Genomic DNA, 13,475 nt, shown 5'->3' with positions numbered 1-13,475 from the left:
CACTATTCACAAGCAAACTGCCTAAAGAGATCTCTAGGCTTTACTGACAAGTTTTCCCATCTTTGTTTTTCAAGAGACGTGTAACATAATAAGTGTGAAACATTTCGGTATCTTTCTAGAAGGTGCCAGAATATCTTACAGTGCTTTCTCTAAGCCTTGGCATCTACCACTTGCAGGTCAGACTCCTTGACTGTCAGTGGCTTTAGGAGGGGTGGCCTTAGGTCAGAAGTAGCTGTGCAGGAAGTGTTTACAAAACGACAAAACGTACTTCCAGAAGGAGTTTGTACTTTGGCCTGTAGATAAACTCTTCTCTTTAAGACTAATACACAACAGGGTACACCCAGTTAATGGTGAGGTAGATGAGATAAGCCACTCAAGAAGGTCAGCTGATGTCCCATGACCTGACTGTCACTCTCTATCAAACTCCTGTAGCAAGGCGTTTCTCATGAGGGGAACAATTGATGAAAAGGGTATGGCTTTTATCCAAAACCTTAGGAGCTTCCAAGTGATCCTTGTGTTATCACTTGCTGCAGGCTCAATTTAGCACCCTATTCACTCACCTTGTGTTTCTGAGGTGCATTTTATCCTGATGAGTCATAAAGGTTAGAAATGAAGCTGGTGGAGCTGTGATTTCCAGCGGCGGGAAAGCCATGTTCATGAGGGGCTCTCTTTAAAGCTGCAGGGCAGTAGCAAACAGAAATAGAAACACTGCTTTCCAAATCCACAGAGGTCCAGAATACCTTTGTCTTCTTTTCAGTGGGACGATACAAAGTTAGTGGTTTTAACAGAATTCTGGAGTTGCTGCTGCAAATTTTTCCAGATCACTGTGTTCTCAGAAACTAATGTTTTAAATCTTGACATCATTTTGGATCTTCCCCCTTCCTTTGCACATTCTCTTACTACAGCATCTAGAGTAGCATTCTTTTTTTATTTTTTGTCACATAGGGATTGGTGACATGTGGCAAATGAGATCAATCATGTAGGGTTTCACAGAAAAGGGTCAATTCTAGCACAGGTGAGGGAGGCTGGTGCAACCAGGACTAGTGATGGAAATTACCATACCCACTGGAAGAAAGCAGGGATTTTGGTATCCGTACAGTGGTTAAAAGTAAAAAGCATTTTTTTCTGGATTAATGGTTGTATATGATCAAGCAAAGGCCATGTAGGTTTGCTCAAGGAAAATGGCTACCTGTAGAATAGTAGGTATGGTTGAATGCCTGCCCGTGCCTCTCATCTACTCCTGTTTTGTCAGATGCATCTGCCTGGGGCACTGATCAAAGATGATTGTTGAACAGGGATAAAAGAACCTCTACCTCTGCAGTTCAACTCTTTAACGATGGAGCACGGGTTTGTATTACTCATGGGAATTCCAGGGAATTGCTTATTTCTACAACAATTCCCCACAGCTCAGGGAGCTAAGTAACGTCAAAATTATCCAAGTACCATATATATATATTCCAACTATATGTTCTGACCCAGTAAAATCATTACACCACAGCTTCAGAGTTACCCTTGGGTGCTGAACATATTGGATATTATTAGCATCAGTTCTAAATTCTGTGGCACACGGACCCGTGAGATGGCTCAACAGGTAAAGGTACTTGCTGTAAAAGTTTAACAACTTGAGTTTGATCCCTAGGACCTACTGAGGAAGAATGGACTAACTAAACTTGACTTCTGACTTCCACTAATAGTCTATGGTATGTATATGTACCTGTACTATACACACAAACACAAACATATACACACATACAAACACACATACTCACACACATACATATACACACACAGAAATTTTAATTCAGAACATGGCTGTTCTGGCAAGAGATCACATCCAAAGACTTTCTAGGTCTGTGTGATCTGGCTGTAATACAAACACACCTTTAATCCAGGAGACAGAGGCAAGCAGATCTGAGTTCAAGGCCAGCCTGGTTATGGAGCAAGTTTCAGGTAAAGAAAAGCTTAGGTTCAGTTGTGGTGGTACATGCTGTTAATCCCAAATAATGAAGGTAAAGTTACTTTGTAGAAGGAAGTACCCACGTTTCAAAGTGATGCTTAATTGAGTGGAAGGAGCACTGCCGAATCACAGAAAGACTTGACAGAACAGCATATGCCCAACTCTCATGGGAAGAGAGAGGAAAGAGAAATTAAGGTACAATGCAGAGAGAGAGAGAAAAGGCAGTTTTACTGGGACAGTAATAGAGAGACAGGTTGAAGAGAGAGAACTCAGGTGAAGACCAAATGAGCCAGAGAATGAGAAGGAGACAAAAGATTAGAGAAGATTGCTGGAGCTAGTTTGAGGCCAAGGAGAGCAATTCAGGAGCCGAGAGAGAAGCCAGATTAAGTCAGTTGGGAGAGAAGTTTGAGCCAGAACAGCTGACTTGAACCAGCCAGTCCAGAGCTCAGAAAGCACAAGAAAGGGTGAGCTTATTCAGCAGTAAGTCTCAGAGTCTGAAAACATTCTAAGCCTAGATTAGATTGTACGGAGGCTAGAAGCTTCCAGGGCTAGGCCTAGGTTAGCAGAGGAAGTAATCCCTTGTGACAACTCCAGGAGAATAAAAGCTACATTTACACACACAATAAATAAATTGTGTATCACTGGGTGAGTCTCCAGGAATTAACAGCAGTGAGCTATTTTCAGTAACGAGCTAAAAGGCTGAATACGAATATTGTCTCTTCCTTTCTCTGATGCATAGTTGGCTTGACAGACAGCCATAGTTTGCACCCAATGATTCCCATAGGCAAAGGGATGGAGGTACAATGCCTGCTTTTATGTTTCTGCAGATTGCTTCTTCCAAAGTGACTTTTTTTTTTTTTTTTTTGCCTCCCAGTACTGGAAGTGACCCAGCTCACAGTGCTTGATGAAGACAGTGGATTCCTACCACAGTGGCTCAGAGTGACCTTTTCCATCCCAGGTCTCTCTTTCTTTCTTTCTTTCTTTCTTTCTTTCTTTCTTTCTTTCTTTCTATTATAAAAATCTTGTAGGACCTTGGACTATTGTTGTTTCAACGCAAGGGGCTTGAATGTGGTCACTGGCATGGTCATCAAAAGGCAGGTGTTATGGTCATCCAAAATCCTGGTGTTATGTTATTTTACATCTACTGCCTTGAACTTGGTCATTAAATACTAATATTTGTGACTTCAAAATGCCAGTATTTCCCAAGAAGTCAGGGAAGTCTGTTTCTACTGTATTAATCTCTGGCCTTTAGAAAATAGCCAATGAGACCTCCTAAGACTTCTCAACAATGCAGAAGCAGTTTTATTAAAAAAAGAAAAAAGGTCTGAAGGCTTCCTCTAACCTTAGTAGGGGCTATAGTATGAGCCGTTGGAGTCTTCCAAGGTATCTCTATTGCAAACCTTTGAAGGTCCTAGTCCTTCATCATCCCCACCCTTAGTTTTCTCTAAGGAATTTTCCTTGACTTTCAAACTCATCACATTGTAAATTGGCAACATCTAAGGACAATCTTTGGGTGTTTTGGCTGGAGGTTGTGTGTGTGTAGGGGGGTGAGGGTGGCAGTGAGAGGAATGCCACGGCCCACAAAATTATAGATGTTAATAGGAGACGCACACCATGGTAACTGATCATTTGCAGCTTCAGTAAATCATTTTGGGTTTTAAACACATCCTTCAACTGCTTTTTCTCATCGCTACGACCAAATACCTGACAAGAAGCAAGTAAGAAGGGAAACTCACAATTTGAGAGGGAGGGCGTAATCCATGCTGGGAAAGCCATGGCAGTAGGGGGGTTGAGGCAGCAGGTATTTGAGGTAGTTTGTCAGGTTGCAGGTGCAGTCAGGAAGAGGGAGGTGACAGGAAGTAGAGGCAGGCTAAGAAACCCTAAGGCTCACACGTAGTGTTCCACTTCCTCCAGCTCAACCCTACCTCAAGCTCCATGCCCAGGTGGGGCCGACAGTTGAAATACATGACCCCGTGGGGGACATTGTACCTACGACATTTTATCTTGGTCTGTCCAATGCTAGGAAGAATAATGTCCCCACACTCACTGTCCCTGCATTACTTCACTCCTTCATGTGAAGCTGGGTGTCCCAGGGCTTTTCTACAATGAAATTCTCTACAGAGGTGACTGAGGGAATCCCACCCGTTAATATCAACTGGGTCTTGATTCTTTTCAACCAATCAGATCAGATTCTGATTTCCAAGTTGCCCCCATTACCTTGTGTCTATACTTGGATAGTGTGCATACCTCATGTAACTCCATAATTTAGGGTGTTCCCCCCCCCAAGACATCTACATCCTAGTTGCTAAGATCTATACGTGAGTTAAATTACATAGCAAAGGGGAGTTAGAACTGCAACTGAAATTAAGATTGCTTAAGATAAGTTTACTGGAAATAAATAGATTATCCAGATGAGCTCCCAAGGGCCCACATAGGTAGAAAGGGAAGGTAGAAGAAAGGGATAGAATAGAAGAGAAATGCTCAGTGAGATATGTAATATTACTGCCTTCCAAAATGAAGGAAGAAACCTCTCATGCATGGCAAAAGCAGAGCGCTTGTGTTTTCCCGCAGAACTCTCCAAAATGAACACAGCCCCGATGAAACCTCAGTTTCGGGGCTCCTTAACTTCCTTAACTGTAAGAGTGTGAGTGAATGTTCTTTTCTGTCAACCCCTTTTGTGCCCACTGTTAACATGCCAGGATTTTAGTTTCAAAGTCTAGAAAATCAGCGGCCATTTTAATTATAAGACGGCTATCAAAAAAGGTTTATCTGCCTCAAGGGTTGCCCACGAGGGCCGGAGGGGAAGGGTTGCAGAGCACACGTGGAAGTCACACCAGCTTTCCCTCAGGCATGCGTCACTGAGCTATGACCGTCTCCACAGGGAAGTGTTCTTCTGTGTGCACCAACATTGAGTGCTAACACCAAACAATGTCTTTAGATCTGCAGCCCTTCACCTTCTTGGGTGTATGTGTTTCCCCATGTCACCCTCTACACAAACAGATTACACAGTCTCAACTTGTTTAGATACAAAAGAACCTCTTTTCCTTTTCAGGTGCTTCCCCCCCCAAAAAAAAATTTTTTTTTTAATGATTTTATTAAACAAATGAGAATGGTGCACATTTATGAGACACGATGTCGTGTTTTAATGTATGTTTATGTAGTTTGTGGAAGTTTAAATTTATACAGCCAGTGTGGGAAATGGTATGAAGATGTATCTATAAAGAATTACCATTTAGCTGACAATCCCACTTTTGGGAACATATCAAAAGGAAATGAAATTAGTGTGTCAAAGAGACACCTTGCTCACTGTGATGCTAGTGAAAATTTAGAAGCAACCCACATATTTATCAATAGCTGAAGAAAGATATCTTCAAGGGGATTCTAGGGTAGCCTTAAAAAAGCAAGAACGCTTGCCATTTGTGGGAACCTGGATCTGGAGACACTATGAGTCAGTAATTTCTAATCAAAACCAGGAATCTTTCGTCTCAAGCTTTACTCCTGCACTGTAGCTGCAATGAACGTTGAAATGGACTAGCTGCCGTGTGACCAACTTTTCCTGGGAAAAAGCAACACACATGCCTATTCAACCCAGACAGGGATCACATGACAGACCAAAGTACTGATCTCACCAAAGTCCAACGTGGTGAACCAATGAGCTTTATTGGTGCTCCTTACAAGAGTATGGGTGAGGGGTTAGCTACAAAAGCAGAAATGACTCTGAGACAGCTGAATCACCAAAGTCCACCCCAGCATGGGTGACAGCTCACAGAAGCTGAGAACCTGGAGCACACTGAACAGCCTGCAGGCAACATGACGGGTTAGAAAGGGTCCCTTCCAAGTGCTCAGTTGGCCTAAGTCTCTTCCAGGTGGCTTAGCTGGTCTCTGCTTCTTCCAGGCAGGTGGTCTGGTCTCAGAGGCTTCTTTGCTGCTTCGCTTAGCTCATCTGAGAGGGACCCTCAGCTTTTATTGCTTACTCTGACAGGGAGGGACCTTGTGAATCTGGTCAGTTTCGGGGACTTCCGGAAGCTGTTTTGATTTGTTTACCTTCCTGTTTAAGGATGGAATGTTTCAATCTCAGAGGAAACTGTTGCACAACACTATCTGGTATACTAACTTCTTTAATTTTTTTTTTAATTTATGTGTATGTATGTATTCTAACTGTGCAGGCAGTTGAAGATGCCAGAAGAGGGAGTTGGAGCTGGAGAGTTGTGAGTTGTCTGGCATGGGCGCTGGGAACTGAACTCAGGTCCTCTGGAAGAACAGCAAACACTTGAGAACACTGTGTTCTTCCCATCCCAGCCACTTGTTAAGTGCCTGTCTTCTTGAATGGGCTCACACTTTACTGCTGAGGTGGTAGATTCCTCACACACAAGGTGTTTCAGATGTCAGGTTAGTGAAACAAATGACACAGTCTGCCATCACAACTGCAGTCCTAGAAGACAAGGAATTATCTGTCTCTCAGGGTGTATTTCTGAAAGGGACTGTCATTGGCTTTGTGTGGGTCCTTCTTGCTGGTCTCTGGACCCAATTCTTGTTTAAGCTGAGTAAGAATTTGTTGATTGGCTGGTTTCTGTGGTATCTTTGATTGGCTGTCCATTATGGAAAGGTATGGGTATGAAAAGGAAAATGTATTCTATCATCAAAGGAAGAGAAAAAGGAAACAAAGGTTAAGTGATAAGTCACAGTATGAAAACTAACAGTCACAGCTAGACTCACAGGCATAGTTAAATCCCAGGCCTGCAAAATCAGTTTACTCAAAGTTAAGAATACTGGTTTTGGTGTCAAGCTGGTTGCCTGTATCATATTAGTTTCATGATTTCCTGTTCTACTGTGTAAGAAGGGTAACTATTTTACAGAATTATTGTGATTAATGTATGAGTAATACCTTTAATGAATTTAAGATAGTGTCAGGTACAAAATAACAGCCAGTACTGAAAGGGTTAGACTAACTTTGTAACCTGTATGTCTTCTAAAGCCTATAGTTTTGAGTTTTAGGTCCAGGTTAAGCTAAAGCCTCTTAGTACCTTTCCAGAGAATGGAGGAATGTGACCCTATCTGTGAGGACAGATATATATAAAAAAAAAAAAAGGCAAGCAAGCAATGACCTTCACTCAGAAAAAAAAAAACCAAAAAAACAAAAAAAAGCAAAAAACCTCCTGTCTTTGAGATAGTGTTTCTTAGCAACAAACCCAGACTTTTTCTGAGTAGCTTTTGACCTCCAGCCAAAAGTCTGCAGCCCTAATCTTCAAGGATGAGCTAACTACCACCACCTTCAATTGCAGCTGCATCCACACTTGGCAGGACTGGCCAAGCTTGAGCACCTAAGACTAACCAATTATCTTACTTTATAGCTTCCTCATCCAATCCTAAATTGCCAAGACTGCAACTTCAAATCTCCCGCAATTTATCTTTTAAAAACCTAAAGGCCTTTGTCTCCCGGGGCCACTCTTTGCTGACTGGCAGGGGTGACCCCGTTGTACAATGGTTAATAAACCTCTTGCTTTTGCAATGAGTCTTGGTCTGGGGGAGTTTCTGGGAAGGGCGCGATTGAACTCCTGAGCTGTGAGACCCCAGGTCTTACAGTACTAGTATTAGTATGCTACCACAATTCAGATTCGCAAGGAATTTAAACTCACTTTTGTGTACCTGATCGTATCTAGTTCCAAAATTGCAGGTTTACTAATGCTGAGGCAGAGGTGGATAATGTGTGTGTGGACACTAAAAATGCCAGACAAAAATGATCTAAATAGCTTTTAAAAAGTTCCTTCAGCCGGGAATGGTAGCACACGCCTTTAATCTTACTTAGCACATAGCAGGCAGAGGCAGGAGGAGCTCTATGAATTCAAGGCCAGCCTGGTCTACCAATTCAGTTCAAGGACATCTGGGGCTACACAGAGAAACCCTGCCTCAAAAAAAAAGCAAAATTTTTAAGTTTTAAAAAATTCCATTTATTTACATTCATTCATTTATTTATACATTTAAATGTGTGTGGGGGTGGGTGGGTGGGTGGGTGGGTGGGTAGGTGGGTGAGAGAGAGAGAAAGAGCAAAAGTCTGTTCACACAGACACACGTGTGGAGGTCAGAAGACAACTGGTAAGAATCAGATCTTTCCTTGCACCATGTAGGTCCTGGGGATCCAACTCAGGTCACCAGGCTTGGTTTCAGGGTCCTTTAAATCGCCTTTCAAAGATATAAATAAAATAATTTTAAGATCCAAACTTCTGGATTCTCAATGTCTCTGTCTCCCCTGGCCCACATCCTTAGTTATGCCACTTACACTCTGTGCAGCTAATCTTTACCATGGCATGTTAATAAGATCATGTGTGAGACTCGTATATACTTATGTAGCATAAATTTGCTAGTTCTTGTTCATGACAAAAATATAACCAATCTCCCAGAGATCATCTGACGATTTTTGTACCCGTGTGAAGGATGTGAATGTTGTGCTATGTGTGAAATGGCATTTTTTTTTTTAATGTGAAAAAGCTTTTAGAGCGATAGCAGATATGTCAAGATAAAACTGAGGAGGCTTGCCCGTGCAGGAAAATGTCACATATAAACAGTTTGGTTTGGAATTGCAATCCTTTTTTCTTGTAGGTCTCTGAACTAATTGAGCACCACCCCTCATGTGCTAAGAAGACTCACACAGGCACTCAGAAGCTGTGTGAAGCTGCTGCCTTGTGTACTACAATGAATATGGAGAATGATCCCAAGTTACCAGTCTCTCCTGGAAATAAGGCAAATGCTTGAGAGACTTTTTAGGACCTAGATGACGGAAATGGTTTTCAATTTTGAGCAGATTCTTTTTGTAGAGGATAGGTTCTATAAGGCTTAAAAATCATGTATTTGTGATGTAATATTTACAGTGTATTAAGGGGTCATCTTATTTAAAAATCTCAAGACAGTCTCTTCAGTAAATATCATCTTGGGAGTCGTGATTAAGTTTAGTTATTTTTATACTTTTTTTTTCTTAAACATACAATGCAGAGATCAATGGATTGTGGGTAGCCTACCCCCAACGGGTAGGTCTGTGCCACAGCCCCTGAATCTGTGGCTCAGGGAACATTGAGGAAGAGTGGACAGAAATTATATAAGAGCCAGAATACCATGATGTCTGCCATGAACCAGTCCTCTGGAAATGGCTTGTATGAACAGTTTTGGAACAATGGCAGTATCAGTGGACATGTTAACACAAAAGCGGAAAAATTTGCAGAGTCCCACCCTCCAAAAGAGCTATCGGCAACTGAGAGAAAGGGAGAGTTAGATTCTCCCAGAGCTTCTTGGTTGTCTAATGCAGAGTGCTCAGCCTTGAAACCATATACACACAAAAACAACAGAGATGGACTCAGCCAGTTACATACACACATATGCAACAATAATAATGGACGAAAAGGAAGCTATCTACTTGAGAGTGGGCTGAGAGGACAGCGAGGCCAGGATGGATGGGGACGTGAACGTGGAAAGTAGTAGAATTCTGTTTCCATGAACTATTTTTAAAAAGACCCTTTTGTTGATTTCAAGTTACATAAAATAGGATGAATTGATTTTATCTAACACTGGAAATATTTTTGACCTTTGTTGTCACCAGTCCAGTAGAGACATGTGCGTGGTCTCTGCAAACACCGTGGCCAGCGGAGTGTTGATCCGTGAGAGGAAAAAGGAAGTCTGTTTTAACACGACTCAGTAGCCAGTGTGGGTTCAAATTCAGGGTCTGACACCAGGTAGTTTATTTTAGGCATTTTTAAGCACTGTCACTTTAGCGAAAACTTTCCTGGTGACAACTCAATCCTGTGTGCGCAATAGACTTAAGACATGGCTACAATGAAACTCTTTGTAAAGTACATGGGACGTACTTTCCACAAAGATAGGTTCTATGGAACCAATGGAGCTGTCTCAAAGTAAAAAGGGCACGTGATAAGGGTCTGGGGAGGGTAGTGCTATAGATTGACCAAGGAAGAAGATAAGGGTCTGGGGTCTAAAGAGGCCCATGTCACATAGGTGGCACAGAGGTCACCGGGCCATTAACCACCCTGTTCCCAGCCTTCTAGTTGGAGAGCAGGTTATACGGCTCTCCCTTTTGAAAGGCAGCCTTGTGTTTCATACCCCTGGCTTCCCCAGTACTTATCTATGAGTACAAGGACCTACATGTCTCCAACAGAGACAGCCTGTGGTCCAAGAATTAAGATAAAAAGTACTTTCAGGTAGTGTCCTTTAGAGCCACGGACTTTGTTTTGCTTCAACTGTCTTTTATTTTCTTTCTTCTTCCCCAGGAAAGGAATTCTGTAGCATCTTGATTTTATCTACTGGACTGAAAGTTATAGTCTAGGGGCCAAGAGAAAATAGTTCTGTGTGAAGTTCCAGATGTATGAACGAACAGGAAATAGACAAGGATGACGCTCATCCTGACCCACAGCTCATGGACCTGGGCATTGGGTGTGTATAAATCCCATGACTCATCTGCTTGCACTTCCACATCTAAGAAGACCAAGGCTGTGAGCCTGAAAGGCTTGCCTGTAAACATCTGTCTTGTTACTAGCCTGGGATTCAAACACTGAGCACTGGAATCTGGTTATCAATCTAACACACCATTTTACCCCAATATGGTGAACTTAGAGGGTATTAGAAAGACTCCAATTCTAAAACAATGCATCTACAAACCATAAAGTACAGAGAAACATTTGTCTTTTACAGCAGAGTTTTACATTTGGGCAAATATGTCAAAAGAACCCCTTAAATATTTTGTCAAGTACAGAACTATTTGGTTTGAAGACGATATCAGTGGGCTTTATTAAAGTCCACTTATCCTCATCATAATTGGTGCAACCATCTCAAGTATCATTTTCACAGTGTAAAAATATTTCAGTTGACTCATGTAAAGTGGTAGTTAATACTCTTACTATGCATTTATTAATTTTATATTTGAGTCAGGGTATCAGTAGTTCAGGCTGTTCCAGAACTCACTATACAGCCCAAAGTGGTTTTGTATGTATGGCAATCTTTTTGTCTGAACCTAGCTTTATTAACTTTTGTGTGTGTGTGTGTGTGTGTGTGTGTGTGTGTGCACAGGAGGCCATAGGTCAGCCTTGGCTATCACTCTTCAGGAGCAGTCTGCCTTGTTTCTTGAGCACAGGGTCTCTTTGGCCTGTGGCACTCTGGTTAGGGTAGGCTGGCTGGCCAGCAAGCCGAAGCTGGCCACCTACCTGTATGTCTCCAGCAGTGGATCTGGGTTCTGCGGCTCAACCTCTGGTTCTCGTGCCTGTGTGACAAAGACTTTGCCAGCTGAGTCACTGCCCCAGCCTTTATTAACCTCGTCTTTAACACACTGGCGTTACTATTATTAATCTCATTTTATGTGGAGGACGCCAAGGTAAACAGAATTATAGTAACTTCCCCAAGGTCAGCCAGCCTGAAAGGCAGGGCTTGCTTGCACTGCTGGAGAATGGTTAAATTCAGCTATGGTTATTTTGCTGTAGTGTCTTCTCCGTGAGCAGGGTATACACAGGTTGTTCTTTATCTTTACTCTTGGAGGATTTTTGTTGTTACCTTTTTTTTTTTTTCTGTTTTGCCTTTTTTTTTTTTCTTTTTACTGCTGCCATTTACCCAAGCACCCCTCTCAAAGCCAAGAGATGCACTTTACAGCCGAGCCTAGGGATATCTCAAGGTCAGACAAAAGGTATTGGACAAAATCAAGATCATTTTCCCTTTTACCTAAAAGAAATCAGAATTTGAAACGACCCCTTCTTGACTGCTAAGTTTGAACCTTTGAGTTGAGTGATGAAGCCCATGAACGGTGTTTATTTTCCAGGCAGATGTTCACATACCGAGCTACACTGCAAGCAAAGCATCTTATTTCTGATTCCAGCGACCTCCACTGCAAATCCATCTTTCCTTTGTTACCAATTCAATTTGCCAGAATCTGTCTGGAAACAAATATTTATATTCAATTCCATATAATTATTCTTTTGCTGTATGATTAAAAATGAGAAAAAGAGCAGAGCAGTGATGAGTGTCCACCCATGGATGTGATGTGGATGGAGGGGTGAGTGAAGGAGGATGGGGTGCCACAGCAGCAGGCAGGCCCTGGGAGCTGCATTATTGATCGTTTAGGGAGAACTTACCATGCTCCGTGCACTCTGTGATTTTATGTTAATTCTTCTCACCATCCCAGGGAGCCAGTGCTATTTTACTGTTGGTGAACTGGAAGAGCAAGGTAGTCAGTAATCATGGCAAGCAGAGGCAGAGCTGGGGCTTGACATCCGATCCATCTGTAACTAGGGAGTGTCTTCCTCATCTTGTGCCTGTAAAATGCCTATATGGGGATTCTGTAGAGATGCTCACGAGAGGCTTAACATGAAAGCGTGGCATCTTCATACAGGGGTGAAGGCAGAGGCAGCCACGGAACAGAGTGGCTCCAAGTTGGAGATCAGTTGAAAAGAAGAAAATGGCGAGTGTTCACTTAGGATGGATTTAGGAGGATGATATACTCATGACAGAGAGAACAAAGCCCCTGGTCTCCAGACCCAGGAAAGCATTAGTCACCAATCATAGATAAGTTTATTGTGGTTATACCTGGAGTCATGAGGATAGGCTGTTAGATTTATAGTCTTAGGACTTCTAAGAACAAACTTAAAGCTGCATAAAATTTAATTATCAGTTAAGTCACATGGCATGAACTGATGGTATGATTCTAGCACTTCAGAGACCAAGGCAGAGGAATCATGACTTCCAGACTAGCCTGGGCTACTTAGCAATAAGATTCTGTCTTGGGAAACAAAAAAACAATGGAAGAGAAAGGCATGAGGAAATAGCACACAGAATGTAGTTAATAAGATACTCCATGAAGGAAAAACAATTCTGGAAAGGCATTCTCACTAAAGGATTTTTAAAATTAAAATTTAAAGTTAACACACAAAGGTTTCACAGTGGCATGCTCATGCCTACGTGTCATTACACTTTTTCACCCCCTCCAGTCCCCTTCCTCTCTCCAAATAGCTCTGCTTTCATGTCACATGCATTTCTCTGGCAGTTTTTATGACATCATGCTGCAACTTAGCCTAAGTCCACAAAGCTATCTGTCTCCAGTCCTTTGACTCAGCTCTGGCAAATGTAACAGATCGGATTACCTTTCTTACCCAAAGCTGTCCACCTATTGCAGCCTCTTTGTGCAAACTGACCTTGCGTGAGCTTCCAAGGCAGGTCCTCTTCTAGTGCTTTATGGGAAATCTCTGTCTTGGCTTGCTGAAAGCCAGGCCCTACCCCCAGCTGGGACACAGACTGTGCTGCCTGGATCTTAAAAGGGATCAAATGAAATGGGAAGAAGAAAGAATGTGCTTGGTTGTGTTCTGTTGTACTAATACTGTTTTTTTTAAAGTCTTGAGTTTCAGCCCCTACCTCTCATTAAACTAACCACAGAGTGTTCTGTTTGCTGATACTGCCTTTCCATATGGGGCTTCAGGACATTAATCAAAAACAGCACTGAAGCCACATTCACCATTGATCCTGGATCCTGTTTTGTTTT

The 13,475-nt window shown here is 42.3% G+C and overlaps 1 long non-coding RNA gene across 1 annotated transcript; it reads right to left on the bottom strand.

Moving 5' to 3' along the window:
- Positions 1-7,971: 7,971 nt before the first annotated feature.
- LOC132646489 (uncharacterized) lies at positions 7,972-13,149 on the bottom strand. The gene is made up of 4 exons (XR_009584785.1): positions 13,081-13,149; positions 12,076-12,154; positions 11,779-11,877; positions 7,972-8,137 (listed from the first exon to the last, which is right to left on the bottom strand). It is a non-coding gene; the product is annotated as an uncharacterized LOC132646489 (long non-coding RNA).
- Positions 13,150-13,475: the final 326 nt, after the last annotated feature.

The sequence above is a fragment of the Meriones unguiculatus genome, chromosome 11, assembly GCF_030254825.1.
Source record: "Meriones unguiculatus strain TT.TT164.6M chromosome 11, Bangor_MerUng_6.1, whole genome shotgun sequence".
Taxonomy (NCBI): Eukaryota; Metazoa; Chordata; class Mammalia; order Rodentia; family Muridae; genus Meriones; species Meriones unguiculatus.
The sequence above is the reverse complement of the archived record's forward strand: the minus strand, read 5'-3'. Positions and strand labels throughout refer to the sequence as shown.